Source organism: Euprymna scolopes, chromosome 3 (assembly GCF_053919585.1).
Source record: "Euprymna scolopes isolate OS-2025 chromosome 3, ASM5391958v1, whole genome shotgun sequence".
NCBI lineage: Eukaryota > Metazoa > Mollusca > Cephalopoda > Sepiida > Sepiolidae > Euprymna > Euprymna scolopes.
Window position 1 is genome coordinate 91,368,451 of NC_136484.1, and position 18,646 is coordinate 91,387,096.

The window sequence follows — 18,646 nt, forward strand, 5'->3', positions numbered from 1 at the left end:
CATAATAATTTAACACAACGCGAAAAGAAAACCCAATAATTAGCAATGCAAAAGTTTACAACACATTTACAAAATAAAATCTAGTATTTTGTAGCATAACTATTATTGTTGATTACAGCATGCAGACGTTTTGCAAACTTCTTACATGTGTTGTGTTATTTTATTCCATTCTTGCACACAAATTCTCTCCAATTCTTGCAGATTTGAAGGTTCTCTTCTATGGACCCGTAATTTCAATTCTCCCCATAAATTTTCTATAGGGTTGAGATTGGGAGATTGACAAGGCCACTTTAAAACAAGGGAAGGTTCGATTCTTCTTCGGTACTTTTTGTTTGTTTTTGTTTTTTATTAAATTCTATTATTGGTTTTTACTCATGCATTATTTAAAATTATAATTTTATCAATCATCAACATTTATTGTCATTCTGTCAAATTTTGCAAGAAGGATTTCTCCTCCACTGACCGAGAACAGAAAAGGTGAAGTGCAGTATCAGAACAGATACTACACTTTCCTCCTCCTAATAATAACAACTAGTGAGACATGTGGAAATTCTAGAGGGGACTTATTCATATGTAATATATTGATGTTGGCATTCTGTAGCTATTCAGCATAAATGGAGACGCTCTGATATTATTGTAGCTGTTTTGTTAAAACTGCAAAAGTACGTATCCAAGCTAGCAGAGACGCCCGGCGTAGCCAGATCGAAAATATGCTTAAATATGATATTTTAATTCTAGCAGATTTCGCATATATTATTATAGAGTTAATGTTCTATCCATATGACTTGGATTCATCAGCTTGAATCAAAACCAAATCCCCAACTTATAAATATCTATCAGCTAGCATTTCAGCCCGGCGTTACCCGGGTGTTTGGAGGTATAGTCTGAGCAAAAAAAAAAAAAAAAAAAAAAGTCAATTTTTTTTAACTCTCACCCCTATTATGACCCCTTAAAATTTATTTTTTGGGGTTCAAATCGAGTTATTAAGTTAGATCCATGTCCAAGGAACCTATATCTGAAATTTCAAGTGTTTAGACCCAAAATTGTCGGAGGAGTTTGGTAGAGTTCTCAAAGGTCAAATCGTTGAACTTTGACCCCTTAACAGTCAAATTTCTGGCTGAAAACTGATCATAGACTTTCCCAAATCTCAGTACCCTGTATATCAAATTTCGAGTCTGTAGACTAAAAATTGACAGAGTTATTGTGTAGGGAAATGTACACACACACAGACACGTTCACTTTTATTGATATACTAGCATGGGTGTCCGGCGTTGCCCGGGTGTTTGGAGGTGTATGCTGAGCAAAAAAAAAATAAAATAAAAAACGGTCAATTTTTTGGACCCCCATTATGCCTCCTTAAAATTTATTGTTTTGGGCTCAAATCAAGTTATTAAGTTAGATCCATGTTCAAGGAACCTATATCTAAAATTTCAAGTGTTTAGACCCAAAATTCTCGGAGAAGTTTGGTAGAGTTCTCAAAAGTCAAATCGTTGAACTTTGACCCCTTAACAGCGAAATTTCTGGCCGAAAACTGATCACATCGATTTTCCCAAATCTCAGTAACCTGTATATCGAATTTTGAGTCTGTAGACTAAAAATTGAGAGAGTTATTGCGTAGGGAAATGTACACAGACACACAAACAGACAGACACACAGACACATTCACTTTCATAGATATACTAGCATGGGCGTCCGGCGTAGCCCGGGTGTTTGGATGTGTATGTTGAGCAAAAAAAAAAAAAAAAAAAAAAAAAAGTGGTAGTAGGAAGGGAGGCTCGAACCTGTACCGCAAAGAAGGAAAAGAACGGGGTAAAACCTAACGTTTATGCTGTTACGACCACCGCCAAAACGGAAGCAACATTTTTTTAAATTAAGGCTAGACAATCTAAAGGAGAGGATAACTTTAAAAAATATCGGCGAAAAAAATGAGCCCCCCTTTAGAAAAGTGCCTAGTTGAAGGGGAAGATATTAATGTTTTTAGCCAATTTTTCGATATTTGTCATATGAAAGGTTGAACTTTAAAACGATACTGACCTTGGTAAAATCCGTCGCCTCTATTGAAAGTTTAAGGCAAACGTGCAAACAGACATTCATACATACATTTATATATTGGTAACTAAAAGTTTTCGACCCAAACTGATGAAAAAGCTTGCCCTATCTCTGAATACCCTTTATGTAAAATTTCAAATATTTAGACGAGAAATTGTCTGAGTAATTTGGAAGAGACCGCAGAGTTCAATGTTTTTTTAAACTTTGACCCCTATTATGACCCCTTAAAATTTATTGTTTTGGGCTCAAATCAAGTTATTAAGTCATGTCCAAGGAACCTATATCTAAAATTTCAAGTGCATAGACCCAAAATTGTCGGAGGAGTTTGGTAGAGTTCTTAAAGGTCAAATCGTTGAACTTTGACCTCTTAATCGTCAAATTTCTGGCCCAAAACCGACCACATCGATTTTCCCAAATCTCAGTACCCTGTATATCAAATTTCGAGTCTGTAGACTAAAAATTGACAGAGTTACAGCGTAAGGAAATGTGTACAGACATACAAATAGACAGACACGTTCACTTTTATAGATATATAGATAGATCTACATATATATAAAAGTGAACGTGTGTGTTTGTGTGTGTGTGTGTGTGTGTGTGTTTGTGTGTACATTTCCCTATGCAATAACTCTGTCAAATTTTCAGTCTACAGACTCGAAATTTGATGTACAGTGTATTGAAATTTGGCAAAATCTGTCTAATCCGTTTTCGGCCAGAAATTTGGCTGTTAAGGGGTCAAAGTTCAACGATTTGACCTTTAATAACTCTACCAAACTCCTCAGCCAATTTTGGGTCTAAACACTTGAAATGTTAGATATAGGTTCCTTGGACATGGATCTAACTTAATAACTTGATTTGAGTCCAAACAATAACTGTTAAGGGGTCATAATAGGGGTGAGAGTTAAAAATTTTTTACCCCTGCGATCTACCAAATTACTCAGACAATTTCTGGTCTAAACATTTGAAATTTTTACATAAAGGTTATTCAGAGATAGGGCAAGCTTTTTAATCGGTTTGGGTCGAAAATTTGAGCTACTAATATATAAATGTATGTATGTATGTTTGCATATCTGCCTAAAACTTTTAACAAAGGTGACGGATTTTCATAAGATCAGTATCGTTTTGAAGCTCGACCCTTCAGACGACAACCGAAAACTTGGCTAAAAACATTAATTTCTTCATCCTCAACTGCACACTTTTCTACAGGGAGGGGTCGCTTTTTTCACTGGTACTTTCGAAAGTCATCCCCTCTTTTCGATTGCCTAGCCTTAATTTAAACCTACGTTACTTCCGGTTCGGCGTTGGTCGTAACAGCAAAGATGTCAGATTTTTTTCCCATTCTTTTCCTCCTTTGCGGTACGGGTTTGAGCCTGCCTTCCTACTACCATTTTTTTTTTTTTTTTTGCTCAACACACACCTCCAAACACCCGGGCAACGCTGGGCACCTATCCTAGTATGTATATATATATAATTCCTTCAGCTATAATCGAAACCGAAACCAAAACTTATGAAGAATTCTTGATAAAATTATTTTAAAAAAATAGATTAGTGGAGGGCCATTAGCAATAATTAAAATCGAAACCAAAACTTCTGAGGAATTCTTTGTAAAATTATTTATAACAAAAAAAGATGACTTAAGTACCATCAGCTATAATCGAAACCGAAACCAAAACTTATGAAAAATTCTTGGTAAAATTATTTATTACAAGAAATAGAAGTGCATAACAATTAAACGACCCAGATGTAAGCATGGCACAGAAAATAACAGACGCTATCATATTAATATATAGATAATAATGTATAAATTTACGTTCAGATGAAACAAAGTTTTATTCACTGACCGTATTAAATTAAAATAGTTCAACTTATCGAAAATTAAACTTCATCTCCCTTGATATTTTCTTTAATTTTCTATTTTTTAACGATTATCAAGACTTCTAAGATGTGATCCCTCATGTTGGACATTATTTCTTGATTTTAAATAGCACTTGATGCTACTTGTTTTTTTGTTTTTTTTTACTAAATAAACGCTTTAAACTAAGTTAAAGCGCAAACAACTTATTAATTTTATTGCTTCGGGCAAGAATTGGCTGATGTAGCTGCCATAATCATTGTTGACCCAAGTACTAAAAGAAAATTCTATATATATTTAAAAATTTAGTTTGGTGGTAATGATCTCTGACAATGCATCGACAGAAATTCAAAAGGGCCTGTGGCATAGAATAGAATACTTGGTAAAGTTCAGTTGTAAAAGTTACTCTTTGGTGGGAAGATGTGACACAAGGTCCGAAATTGGGATTTGAAAATCCAGCATTTAAGAAGAGCACACTGGCCTACAAAAATGCCTGGCCAGCACCATCAGCATTTCTCAGGGGGCGATTAGCAATAAAGTACCCTCTTCTCTGAGTGAGAAGGCAAAGGATCCATTTCTCAGTCAACAGAGGACAGGCCAGCTAAACAATGGACTATACTGTAGCGGCGAAAGAAAAGTTACCCGACCTCTGTGCACGACAAAAACAACAGAATCCTATATCTTGTTTTTAGGAGAATCAGCACAGAGTATCTATTTACTTCCTCCCCACTGTAAGGAGATGTGATACAAGGTTGAAAGATTGGGACAGTAAAGCCAGCACCCTTGAAGAAGAAGCATTTTGGCTGTACAAAAATTGCCTGGAAAGCCCCATTGGCATTCTCCACTAAGAGCGCCTCAAGTAGAAAGCAATGAACTTACCCCTTACAAAATATGGGAGGTAAGCCTTGGAGGGTTGACCTCTTTAGTAGCACCTACATGAATACCTCAGTCCGACAGGTAAAAAGCCAGTGAATTGACACAGAAACTTCCAGACTGATTGTTAAGAATGAATCCCCAACTGGTATTAATACCCGTCTCCTCGCAATCTGACTCCCCTCTTACTCAAAGATAGAATTAGTACAGGATACAGACTACAATAAGACTAGGAAAACTTTTAACAGCTAAGGTATACAATTGCTCCACCCTTAAATGATTCAAATTTAACAAATCTATTTGATTGACACTTCTTAATAGGGTAATATCAATTTTGGTTGATTGTTTACACAGGTGATCTTTTGAACAATCGCATTTCAGGTGAAAACATTATTATATACTTGCGTGTCATGTAGAAAATTAGCATAAATTCCAAAAATTCTGAAAAATTATCCAGTAGGAAGATAATTACAAGTAAAAACAGAATTATTGAATGTGTGGAAGAGTTGTGCAACCAATTAAGTATAATAAACGAGAAAGGTAACCTTTCACTTAAAGGTCCACCATCTTTAAAGATAATATCTGGGACCGTAATTTGGGCAGACTTTTTTTTTTATTTTTTTTATTTAAGATACTTCTAGCGCATCACTTTTTATAATCTTTGGAATTTTTACTAATTTCTCTATGACACGTAAGTACGTAATAATGTTTTCACCCAAAATCTGTTTGTTTAAAAGATCACCAATTGTTGTTCATTAGAGATGTTCAATATACATACATAAATAAAATACATTTTACACACTATCAGCCACGTCATCATTTTGTGTCCACCTTAAAAATGTGCATGTTTTTTTACAGAAGACGTTAAACGCTTCAATCGAAAGAGAAACAGTGTTTTTTGCAATGGTTTATGTTAATTTTATTAATTAGAGGCCTCCACACATTTTTTTGAAAATAGGCACGAAAATCAAGTTGTCCATCCCCCAGAGAAACATCTTTTAACTATCAAAATTGTAGTTGAATTTGCTATTTCATAATTGCCAATAGTCATTGTTTACATTATATGAAAACATTTTTTTTTAATTTTCAAACCTTAATCAAAAATCTTTTTAAACTTCATATCACAAAATATAGGAATTTTATTCCATTTAAATCTTAAAAATAAATTATTTTTTTAGAATTTTTGCTTTTTTTCGTTGTAATTTAACTAATTATAATATATATCATTTTGCTTTTTTTCATTGTAATTTAACTAATTATAATATATATCATTTTGCTTTTTTTCGTTGTAATTTAACTAATTATAATATATATCATTTTGCTTTTTTTCGTTGTAATTTAACTAATTATAATATATATTACTAAAAAAAAAACGTTGATTTTTATTTTAAAACATAATATTGATTTTATGTCCATTTTTCATTCACAACTTCAAGCTAAGTTAGATAAATAATGAATATATATATATATATATATATATATATATATATATATATATATATATATATTTATATTGGTCCTTGTGCGAAAGAGCAGGACACAAAATTTTTTAAATAATAATAATAATAGAATAACAATAACAAAAACTTTCGCTGGCAAGGACTACTATTATTATACATGTTATACAGTCCTTTCGAAATTTTCATCTCTATTTTTCTCGTTATGTACTGAATATTTATTAATGAACCTCTATGAAATATGTTCCTTATTAAATTTTAAAGATTTTCTATTCTGAAAGAAGTTTAAAAAAAATTTAATCTAAAAAGTTATTTTAAAGTTTTTGTTAAAAAAAATTCAGATTTTCTTAGTATTCAGACCTGTATTACAAAGAGGGAGCTGCAAAAAAAAAAAAAAAAAAAAGAGTTGTGGTGTGAGGAGAAATACAAACTGAAACAGAGAGAATAATCAGACCTGTAATAATATAAAGAGGGGGTTGCAAAAATGAGTTGTGGTGTGAGGAGAAATACAAACTGAAATAGAGAGAAGGAGAGTTTTAAAATATAATCTTATAAATATACAAGTTAGAAAAGCATTTCATCCAAGGCATAAAAATTGTTAAACAAAATGTAATTGTTGACTAAAGATGATCATCCCATAAGAAAACCGAAAAAATAGGGAACTAATTGAAATAAATATGTAAAAGTATATACAAATTAGCTAGATCTTTTGCAGATGAATGCAATTCCACGACCCATATATAAGAAAGTTGTATTTTCTTTTTAAATAAATAGAAAAATGAGTTTTTAATACAAATATCAATACACAAAGAAAAACAAACAAATTTATAGGAGCACACACACACACACACACACACATATATCATTATTCTTGAATTATTTGAACTCTTCAGCTTTAAAAATATATTTTCCCTCACATATTTAACGAAAACTGCTTTTAAAATATAAGTTAATTTAAAATTGAATACGTATCAGAAATTTCATGAAAATCTGATTTATTTTTGCTAGATTTTTAAAAACGGATTTATGGCGTTTTAATGGCTTCAAAACGATTACTACATAGGAATGTTGTTTTAAAGCATCGGTAATTTCGGTAGTTTCATATTTTAATCATTTTCGTACGTTGTAAAATATTAAAAAAGAAAATTTTACTAGTTTATTTGAAGCTTCTTTTAAATGGTATATAAAATATCATAACATTGGAGATACCTATTGTTCATGTTTCTAATGAAAAGCGATGTTGCCGCTTGTGATTTACCTGTCGCCTTTTAAAATTGAATTTCCCAAATCTTTCAAATATGACAAAAACAGATGTTACCATTTTAGCATTGATAATTAATGAAAATTCCGATTGCCAAAATTAACGTCAATCATTTTTTTTAAGATAACATACGCAAAAATTTTCTCACGAAATGTAAATTGGATAAAGTACAGAATAATTAACATACAAACACTTGTGTGTGTGTGTATATATATATATATATATATATATATATATATATAAACTGCGTCCATTGCTTTATTGCAGATTTGTAAAATATCAATATTTCACTAAATATACGTCACAAAAAATGAAAATTGTATCATCAAATGACTGTTTCAAGGTTAGTTATTTCCCAAAATTTTATTCAAATCCATGCGATATTCACGAAGTTATGACATTTTATTTATTATCAAGTAAGAAATTAAACTTAATATATAGGGTATTCGAACCCATGTGAAACTTTATATTCGGGTTGTAACCCGAGAAAACTGGTACAAAAGTGTAAAAATTTTAAAAATGGTATTTGCCAGGTGAAGATTGAACGATGGCATTACAAATATGCATGTGTAACGTAATAGCTATTGGTTCATGTTTTAATTTTTAGCCTTGCAGCAAACATGTCTTTATAACTCAGGCATTAACGTCAAAGGAAAAAGTAAATTGTAAGCTAAATGACTATATATTGGGTCCAATATAATAAATACAGAATCTGCATTAATCAAGATATCATATTTAAGCGTATTTTACGATCGGGCAATGCCGAGCCTTCTGCTAGTAGAGAAATAGAAAAGAAACAAATATATATATATATATATACACACACACACAAATATTACTTACAGACACTACTGTCTCATGCTTTCGCAATCAGTATAGGATGAGGTAATTACTGATAGTCGGAAGATTCGAATCCAGTTAAAAAGTCAATTTTTGACGCCATTGGGTAAGACGTTGCCGTTAGCATCACTAAAATCTACCAAAAAACGCAAAACATCATTCATAATAGTTTGTTTTTAATGAAAAAAAAAAAATTAATGCTGTTATTATTATTTTATTTAATCTCCTGTAGCAGATATCGCCCTGGTTTTTACTTTCGATTTTCTCGCTTACATGCCTCTATTCTGAATTCGTAGCAGTGACCCAACATTGATAGACTTGTTTTTTTTTTTCACTACCAAAACGGTCATTAAGAAATATTTTTTTTAATATTTAACATATTTCAAACTGACATAAATTATTGCACAATAAAAATAATTAAATTAAGACAAAAAACATTTTTCCTATTTCAAATTATCTAATCAAGTGAAAATGCCATTTTTTTTTTATTATTTCATTACTAAATTCAAAAAGCTTTTTTTCATAGTATTTTCAAGTTAAATTCAGTTTTTACGATACTTGTGTGAAATGTTGAAATTAAAGTTTAAAATTGCCGAATACCGTTTCGTGCCCTCCCCCCAAAAAAAAACAAACACTGATACGCAAACCAACCGTACACACAAAATAACTCCGAGTGAGCAAAAAAAAAAAAAAAAAAAAATCTTGCCAATCAACGAAATACTGTTTTTTTATATGTTCAAATCAAATATATGCAAATTAACATGCGGTCGGATTTGAGCATATATCGCCTTTTTGTTTCATATCAGTTGGGTTTCGAGTTTGAGCGGCGCACACTCCATTGTTTCCATGACTATTGTCAAACTCCTCCCTGATTTCATGATCACACAGGCTGCATCCCTGTGGTGGTCGTCTTTGTCAAGTGCTTCTAATTGTGGGCCTCTCCAGAACCATGCGCTTCATCAGGGTCGCACATATCTTCTACTTTTGCCTCACGACCATCTTCTGAGTCTGTTTTATTATCGGATATCAGACTTTCCAACCTGCTCTCTGAGGATGTTATGCTGTCAGAATCTTCTGATGAAAGTATACGGTATCACATGTCAAGGTATCCCATCCGTCAAGACGGACTGTGAACTGATAACCTCGGTTACCTGACCCTGGCCAAATCTCATGGTACGACTCTCTGGTGCCTTCACCCACACAATCTCCAGTTTGTTATCGACTATGCTCAGGGCCTGCTATTGGTGGCATAACATTGATTCCTTTCACCTGAACTTGTACCGGTATATGACATTGGCTAGTGAGGTCAAAGATGACTCATTGTCTTTTGGAGTCATATTATACCAGTAGACCGCCTCTGGTATAGAGCAGTGCATTCTAGCCGCAATCCATTTCACAGTGCAATGACATCATTCTGCTATGCCATTCTGTGGAAAACTGTCATTATCTGTCAGAAATTCGTAAGGTGCGCCATGTTGAAAAAAGACTACTTCCAGTTGGCAAATTATAGTTGCAGAGTCCTGCCATGTTAATTGCCTTCACACTGAAAACTGTGACAGACCACAATCTGTGATAGTTAGGAAATGGTAAGCACCATAGCGTGTAATGTCCATTCTCAACAAATCACTGCTCACCTTCAGCTTTCCTTTCTCCCAGTGAACTGGCACTGGATCTATAGATTGGCATTCCACACACGTTCGTATTGCCAATTTGACTGTTGCTTTTGTTGTTGCAGAGCAAACTCTTTTGGCAAAATAATGGTGCATCGCACTCTTGGATTGATTGGCTGTTTTTGTTTTACGGCATATCAACCCTTTTCAGGTTATTTAATGCCAAATCCAAAGATTTTGAAGAAAAATTTTTTAATAGAATATATTTGTTGTTTTCAAGTCGGTTTCTATTTAACCCATAGTTGGGACCCTAACAGGTACTACTACTCCGGGTCAGAGTGGACCTGGGAGCAATGGCAATTAAAGGGTGGCTCCACACTCCCCAAAGCCCGCAAGCTGGGGCCTCACCACTAGATATAGTTTAAGGTCATATTCAGGACCCGCACTCTTGGAAGTCCACTGTTTCTGTGAATGGCTATGATCTGGGCCATGTCAAGCTTGGGACATGCACTGCACCGCTCAGTGGCTCGGGTTCCGCATCCTTTTTCATAGCATTGAACCATTGTTGTGGTATGCGCATCAAATGATTGACCATGTTGTGAACTAATGCAACCAATGTCTACTACAAGTTTATATTCCTTCACCAATTCTTTATGGGGATTCAGTCATCTTCTAATGAGCACCTCACTGGCAGCCTTGGTGTGAACTCGCGCTTTTCTGCTGAGAGTGTCCGACACCTAGTTTTGTACACATGCAGAGTCGGACTTAATGTGCAACACCTTGGTTTGCCACTGAAGTGACAAGTTAATTCCGCTCAGGTTGCAGCCAATAGGCATCTTCCACTACAGTTCCATCTCTTTCTAATGCCACTCCGGTTGCTAGTGCTCTGGCATCGACCCATACATTTAGTTTCCGGCTGTTCATGCATCAGTCTCCACAAGCTGTATCATTCTACTTTACTGTGTCCACAGTCTCGCACACACACACACACATATATATATATATATATAGGGAGTCTGTCACCTTGTCGTTCCAGCTGTTTGTGATTGAACAGGCTCTTCTCTTTATTACTCCACATGCCACATGAAGCGACACACATCCTGGGAGGTGCACTACGAGCTTCCCACCCAAGGAAAATACAGTTGTGTTATAATATTGGGAATTCTTGGGATTGCATTCCCTTGTTTCCAGTGCAGGACACTGAGCACTCTAACGACTGTCAGTCCCAGCACACATGTGCCATTCTGGGTCTTTGCATTCTAGTTCAAATCAAGCTAAATCTTCCCGGACTCGAGAGGTGAGCACAACATCATGATCAACAAAGATATCGATGTAAGCCAACGTCGTGCGGTCCACAACTTGCTCCTATAATAGCACCCTGCTAACGATACCCTTCATTATGAAGGGAGCCATGTTCAAGCCAAACCCTAAATGTGTCAGACAGTCTCTATTTCCATCGACCTATACCATCTGGTATGGCCACAGTGTCTCGTGAACTTGTACTTGGAAATACACTCTCTAGAGGTCAAGCAGTGATACATTTGTCCCTTTTTGGCACCACTCACGCATCCTGGCAGCGCAAACATCTGCATTCACGGTGAATGAATCTATATGATTGTTGAGTCTGCAGTAGTCCATCACTGGTCACACCTTTGCCTTAATCTATTGCATCACAGCCATCAATGGAATTAATTTCTTTGGGAGGTTAGAGTCAGTTTCCCGGGTATGGCACAGGCCAACCCTTGTCCATCCATGCCCAGAGTTCTTGATAATACTCTGGTCAAAGCTCTGCAGCCACTTGATATTCTGGCATTCCATTACGCAATCCTTCAAGTGGGTGGTTATCTGCTCATTTCCATGCTGGTATCATCTTGCTTCTGATGGTCAAACTGAACAGTAAAGTCCGGTTCACTGATGGAAATAGCCACACACATGGAAACTTTCCCAACACCGATCTGGACTGCACCCCAAATCCAATGTCTTCCTATACTTTTATCGCATCGATCTCTAACAACAGATCAAATCCCACTGATTTACCATGCACCTCCAGAGCATCGAACCTAACAATCATTATTGTTTGTTGAAATAGTGACTACTCCTCTTCTGCAGCATGCACGAGATGAGCCTCCAATAGTCAGGACATCCACTTTTGCTATCTTCCAGGATCGACATCAATTCGCATCTATTATTGTATGTGAGCATCCTGTGTCAATGCTGAACATCACATACCATCAACGTAGATGACAATCTCTGGGAGCGCCGCATTTACATCTTGGTGGAGGAGTAGGCTGGCACTTATGCCTCATCCTCTTGTTCGTTTCCCCGGACAGTCCTGGGTCCAGTTTCCAACCTTGCCACATCAGTAGCAATAGGTTTCACGTTTGGCAATTTCTCGCAATGTGACCCTTGTGGCCGCATTTGAAGCAGTTTACTCCTGTGCCAGGGCTATCCCTGAAAGGAACAGCAGATTTACTATTTGATGAACTCACGGCTCCAACCATGTGAAAGCTTTGGTGCCTGGTTGACGTCAACACTCTTGTTCTTGCTATTAGGTCTCCATTAGTTGGGGTCTCAGCTTTTGGTGCCTGCTGGAGTTCGATGGAAGTGGCATCAGGAAATCCTGTGATAAACACCAGTTTGGCAAGTTGTTCTAGTCTGACTCCTTTAAAACCAGCCAATCTTCTGATATTGTTTATGTAAACGTCCACCTGCTCGACAACCAATTTCACCATGGTTAACTTCCTGTAGATTATGAACGCACCATCCGTGAAGACCTCGTTTAATAGAATCTATCCACTCGGCATCAGGTTGGTTAATGTCGCTCATTTCTAGAGGGCTAATATATGCCTCTCTAGATACAATGGCAACAGGCTTGTCACATCATCTATCTTTTGGAATTTCGTTACCAACCTTAACTTCTTCAGACATGCTACTACATGTCACTGCTTAGTCGTATTTTTGCCATGATAATGGCCAGAATAGTCTGAAGTATTGAAATTAAAGTTTTAAACTGCCGAATACCGTTTCTTGCACAAAAAAAAAAAAAAAAAAAATCTGTCGTTCCTTTTCTCACTGACTCACAAAACAACCATACACACAAAATGACTGAGTGAGCAAAAAATCTTCTCGCCAATCAGCAAAATACCGGCTTTTTGTATGCTCAAATTTGACATATGTAAATTAAGATGCGGTCGGATTTTAGCATATGTCGCCTTTTCGTTTCTTATTGATTGGGTTTCAAATTTGAGCATTGCACACGCAACACTTGACTGCTGGTTTCCATGACTTGTCACATTTATTGTATTAAATTGTTAGGTAATTTGCCAGAATAACTTTAAATTCATTAATCATATCAAAAATGGAAATTTTACTTGATTAAATAAATCGAAATAAGAAAAATGACTTTTGTTTTGATTTAATTATTTTTACTGTGCGATACTGTTATCCTAGGTAATCCACCGTGATCTTACTCAAAGACAGAATTTTTATTGATATTGTGTGACGTCACAACCAAAATAAAAACAGCTGTCCAGACAGGATTTGCAGGGATCCGATGCACCACAATATCTTGACGAAGTAGAAGCATTACAGTATTTCCAAAAATAAAAGTAAAACCATACAAAAACTGCTAAATTGTGCAACTGGTAAAACCAAACAGGAAAATCATAAATTTATTGGACTTAAGGATAAAAAATTCCGACTCCGACTCCTAGTACTCTTAGAAATCCGACTGACTCCAGCTGAAACCTTTGACTTCGCAACCCTGGTTTACCTCCTAAAAAGAAATCAAAATCTTTTTTTTTTGCTAATACATTTCAACGGCCTTACAAGATAATATATAAGAAGACATGTTTAAAAAATAAGAAAAATATAACATTTTAGCGTGGAGAGTCACTTTCCTATATAAGTTTAAGGTAAAAGGAGCACCCACTTCTTGGCCACGTAGTGGTAAAAGAGGCATGTAATAATACCTTTTTCAAGTCTGGTGGCGGGGGTAGGGTGTCTTAAGTTCCAAACATTTTAAAAATACGTAGAAACACTTCAAAACGTGTATATCTGTGAGGGGACTTTTCATTTATTTTTTTTTAAAGATTTGCTTTAAAAAGGTCTCACAGTTAAATATTAATCAATTATCATTTCCTAATATTTTTAAGGTTGTTAACGCACACACACACAAAAAAATACAACAACTAGGATGGACCTGTACGTATTTTTTTTTTTGCTTTCTGCTTTTTTCCAATTTTTTTTCAATGGATTACACCCCTCTTATATAAAGGATTTTTCATTTAATCTAAGGGCAATGATGTTAAGACCTTTATTATCCAATGCATTCCGTATTGTTTTCACTGATCGCCATGTTTGTTTTTTGCGCACGCGTGCATTCAATTTTTGCGTAAGTGCGAAATTGCGCATTGTTTTCACTGGTCGGCATGTTTGTTTTTGCACCTGCGTGCATTCAATCTTTGTGCGTTTATACATTAATTCCATAGCTAACTATAACACAAGGTGCTTGTGCACTTATTAAACCGCACTATTTTTAAATAGTATTTTTAAGTTAAATTAAAGTTTACAATATCTTTTTTATTAAATTGTTAGGTGAAATTATAGAATAGTTACAAAACGCTCTCCTCTCCCCATGTTAAGAATGTTTTTTTTAAATAATACCGTTATCATTTCAGTACGGTTCATAAGTGCTAAGGTGCATAAGTACCATAACATACTGAACGAACGGGTCACGTGTAGTCTAGTATTTATATAAAATAATCGTAAAATGGCGAATTGCAAGGGAAAATAAAATGTCTTTTTTTTTTTTTTTAAAATGGCTAAATTCACATATTTTAACCTAAAAAAGGTCGAGTGGTTCTAAAATGGGTGAAGTTGCATTAAAAACTAAACACCCATACAAATATTTATTTCTTTATTTTTGAAACTTTTTTGGTACTTATGCATTATTTGACTCGCGTGCTCAAATAATAACGTTATTATTTAGAAAACCATGCTTAATATGGGGAAGGGAGGGGGGGGGTTGTAAATAGTGTCCGAATGTCTGTCACCTAACAATATAATAATAAAAAAAGAAGACTTGAAAATACTATAAATATCCAATGTCAGTTCGATAATACTTCTCTGAAAAAAATTGAAAAGAAGACGGAATATATATATATATATATATATATATATATATAGGTAAAATTTTAAATTAAGGCCCGTCTCACGTTCGTATATAAAAAAATATGTTTTTTGTAGATTTGAGTGTGCTAAAAACGAATCTGCAAACGGTTTCCGTCGCAAAAAAATAGTTTTCATATGAAAAAATTACGTTTTCGAAAAGTGGGTGATCACTTTTCCATGTAAATTAAACTTAAAATGAGCACCCACTTTCTGGCCACCTGGGAGAGGGGCATTTTTTTGGCTAAAAGGTTTTTTCGATTTCTTTTTCTGTTTCTGTTTTCAATAAAGACACGGGGTTTGTATTACTGTACACAGATTCGAAAAAGTTGTCAAAAAACAAATATATAACAAATAAATGTTATCAAAGGCAAGATAAGTTACTTTTCTACCAAACTGGATTTAATTTTCGTGTTTTTATTCAATTTAACATGTTTATTCAGCTCGAAAACCATACAGTGTTTAGCGATGTATTGGAAAATTCAAAATGGCGGCCGATTCTCTCTTTAACACGGTAAGTTTGGAAAAAGGTGTAATAAATAATAAACTAGACAAAATACTGTTAGAAATTCGCTCAATATATGTTACCGTGACATAACTTGACATATATTCGGTGGTTTTTAATAGTATTTTGTCTAGTTTATTATTTATAACACCTTTTCCTGAACTTACCGTGTTAACGAGAGAATCGGGTGCCATCTTGAATTTTCCAATACATCGGTACACACTGCATGTTTTTCGAGCTGAATAAACATGTTAAATTGAATAAAAACACGAAAATTATATCCAGTTTGGTAGAAAAGTAACTTATCTTGCCTTTGATAACATTTATTTGTTATATATTTGTTTTTTGACAACTATTTCGAATCTATGTGTACAGTAATACAAACCCGAAAATTTTTTTTGTAGTTTTCGGAGTGCTTTAAAAGAATATGGTAACCGTTTCCGTTGCAAATTTACCGTTTGTATGGTATTAACCCCTGAACTCTGGGATTATTTTCCATTTCACTGCCCAGCCTTCGTTTAAGCTACGACGCACGAGCATAAAAGAAAGCTGTTAAATGTGCACTCGCATACCAAACTGCCTTGTCACAGTGTAGTATTGGCGAAAATTTAAAATTAGACGAAAAACAAGTAGTTTTCCAAATATTAAGCCATGTAATTCTGTTATCACGGCTGGCCATTTTTGTACGCGCACGATGGTATTAACCCCTGAACTCTGGGACTATTTTCCATTTCACTGTCTAACCTTTGTTTACGCTACGCGCGAGGATAAACGAAGGCTGTTAAATATGCACTCGCGTACCAAACTGCCTTGTCACAGTGTAGTATTGGCGAAAATTTAAAATTAAATTAATTAAAGTTCTTACATGATGCGTTCGCGCATGGACGCGCGTAATAAAGTGACTTGTCACATCGCGGAAGAATTTTTTAGCAGACATTTAAAATAAAGTTTTCAAAAGCAAAATGTGGTTCATTTTTCTGTGTTATGTAGTTTTGATGCTTTTTTTAATTGATCGAAAAAATTAAGGGTGCTAGTTTAGAGAGTGATCCGCGCTATTTTTTAAATCGTATTTCCAAGTTTAATTAAAGTTTTATGTTTTTTTAATTCAATTGTAAGGGTGAAGTATAGAATAGGTACAAAACACCATCCCCTCTCCATGTTAAGAATGGCTTTTTAAATAATAACGTTATTATTTACGTCCGGATCACTCTCTGCACCAATTAAGTTTTCACGAGCGGTCTACAAAAGCATTTTTATTTTTCGTTTTTTAATTTTTTTTCGGAGGTTTTTTTTTTTTTTTTTTTTTTCAATTATAAAACCTGTACAACATTTAGCAGCTTCTGCCGTTTAATTTACCGTTTGTCCGTAAGTAACACGACGACATACAGTACACCGAGCAGAAGAACTGTTTAATTTTTCACAAAAATTCTGTTTACATTGGGAGGTAGGGCGGTGGAGAGACGGGGGCAGGCGGACGGACGGGTGGTGTCTTCATGTCATGAAAACTATTTTTTTGCAACGGAAACGGTTTTCATATTCGGGTACTCAGCAGTGTCAGAAATTTCGTGAAAATAGCGAATAATTCCACCCCATCTTTCCAAGCTTATAACTCCTCGAAAAATGCAATTCAAGCCCTAATTTTTTTTTCAATTAAAGGAGCAAGGACAAAGATTTCATTAAAAAAAAAAAAAAAACACAAAAAAAAAAACGTTTTTTTTTAAAAAGGTTTTAAACTTCGGACTTTACAGGTAAAATTCTACAAGAACAATATGTTTTTTTTGTTTTAAATTTGAATATATTATGTATTGACCTTTTCTCTTCAATTTGTGAGTAAATAATTATGTACTTATGGGGGTCTAAATTAATTATTATTAGACATTTACAAAATGGGAGGCGTGAATTATTCGACCCCCTGTCTTTCCAAGCTTATAACTCCTCGAAAAATGTAATTCAAGCCCTAATTTTTTTTTCAATTAAAGGAGCAAGGACCAAGGTTCCATTAAAAAAAAAAAAAGAAAAAACAAATAACGTGGTTTAAAAAAAAGGTTTTAAACTTCAAACTTTACAGGTAAAATTCTAAAAGAACACTATGTCTTTTTTTTTTAAATTTGAATATATTATGCATTAACCTTTTTTCTTCAATTTGTGAGTAAATTAATTATTTACTTTCGGGTTACTAAATTAAGTATTTACTTTTTAATAGACACTTAAAAATTGGGATGGGGGGGGGGTCGTGAATTAAAAAAAAAAAAAACGTTTGTCTAAAATATTATATTCGATTTATTGGAAAGAACATAAAATTTCACACTGACCCTGAAAATATCGTAAAAATAGAATCAATAGAAAAATTTTGATAGATTTTTAATTGAAAAATATTGAGTTCGGAAAATTCATTACTGTTTAAAAAAAAAAAAAATATTTCTATTACTTTTAAAACAACTGTAATAGTTTATTTTGGAAGTATAATCCATAAAGAAAATAAATAACCCACTTTTAACAGAGAAATTCCGAGATTTTTATATTGTATTCGCAGTTTCGTGTTAGGGGTGTCAAAAATTCCTACAAAAATTCTGATACACCTGTGCTGAAATAATGTTGTTATGCGAACAGAATTTTCAGAAAACTTCAACCTGGATGTCTTCAAGTCCAACACAAACAAATTCCTGATGAACCGCCCCCTTAAGTAATGACACTTTATCAATTCTCCAATGCTACTACACTATCCCATTGATTACTGTACACACAATAACCCTTATCCCCGAGTGGCCCTGGAGCCTTGATAAGTGGTGACCTCCATGTAAAAAAAAAAAATATTAAACAGTTCTTCTGCTCGGTGTATGTCGTCGCGTTACTTACGGAAAAACGGTAATTTTTTTTTTTTTTTACATAGGCAGTGGCATCACCACTTATCAAGGCCAAGAGGCCACTCGAGGATAAGGGTTAAAGAGTGTACAGTAGAAATGGAACAATATAGTAATCGTTAGTAATAGAAATTCTGTAAATTTGTTAACAAGTGGAAGAACGGCTCATCAA

At 34.4% G+C, this 18,646-nt stretch overlaps 1 protein-coding gene across 2 annotated transcripts in view; it reads right to left on the bottom strand.

Moving 5' to 3' along the window:
• LOC145257531 (sulfate transporter-like) overlaps positions 1-18,646 on the bottom strand; it is a 142,014-nt gene that overhangs the window by 121,981 nt on the left and 1,387 nt on the right. The gene's annotated exons all lie outside the window — the stretch shown is intronic.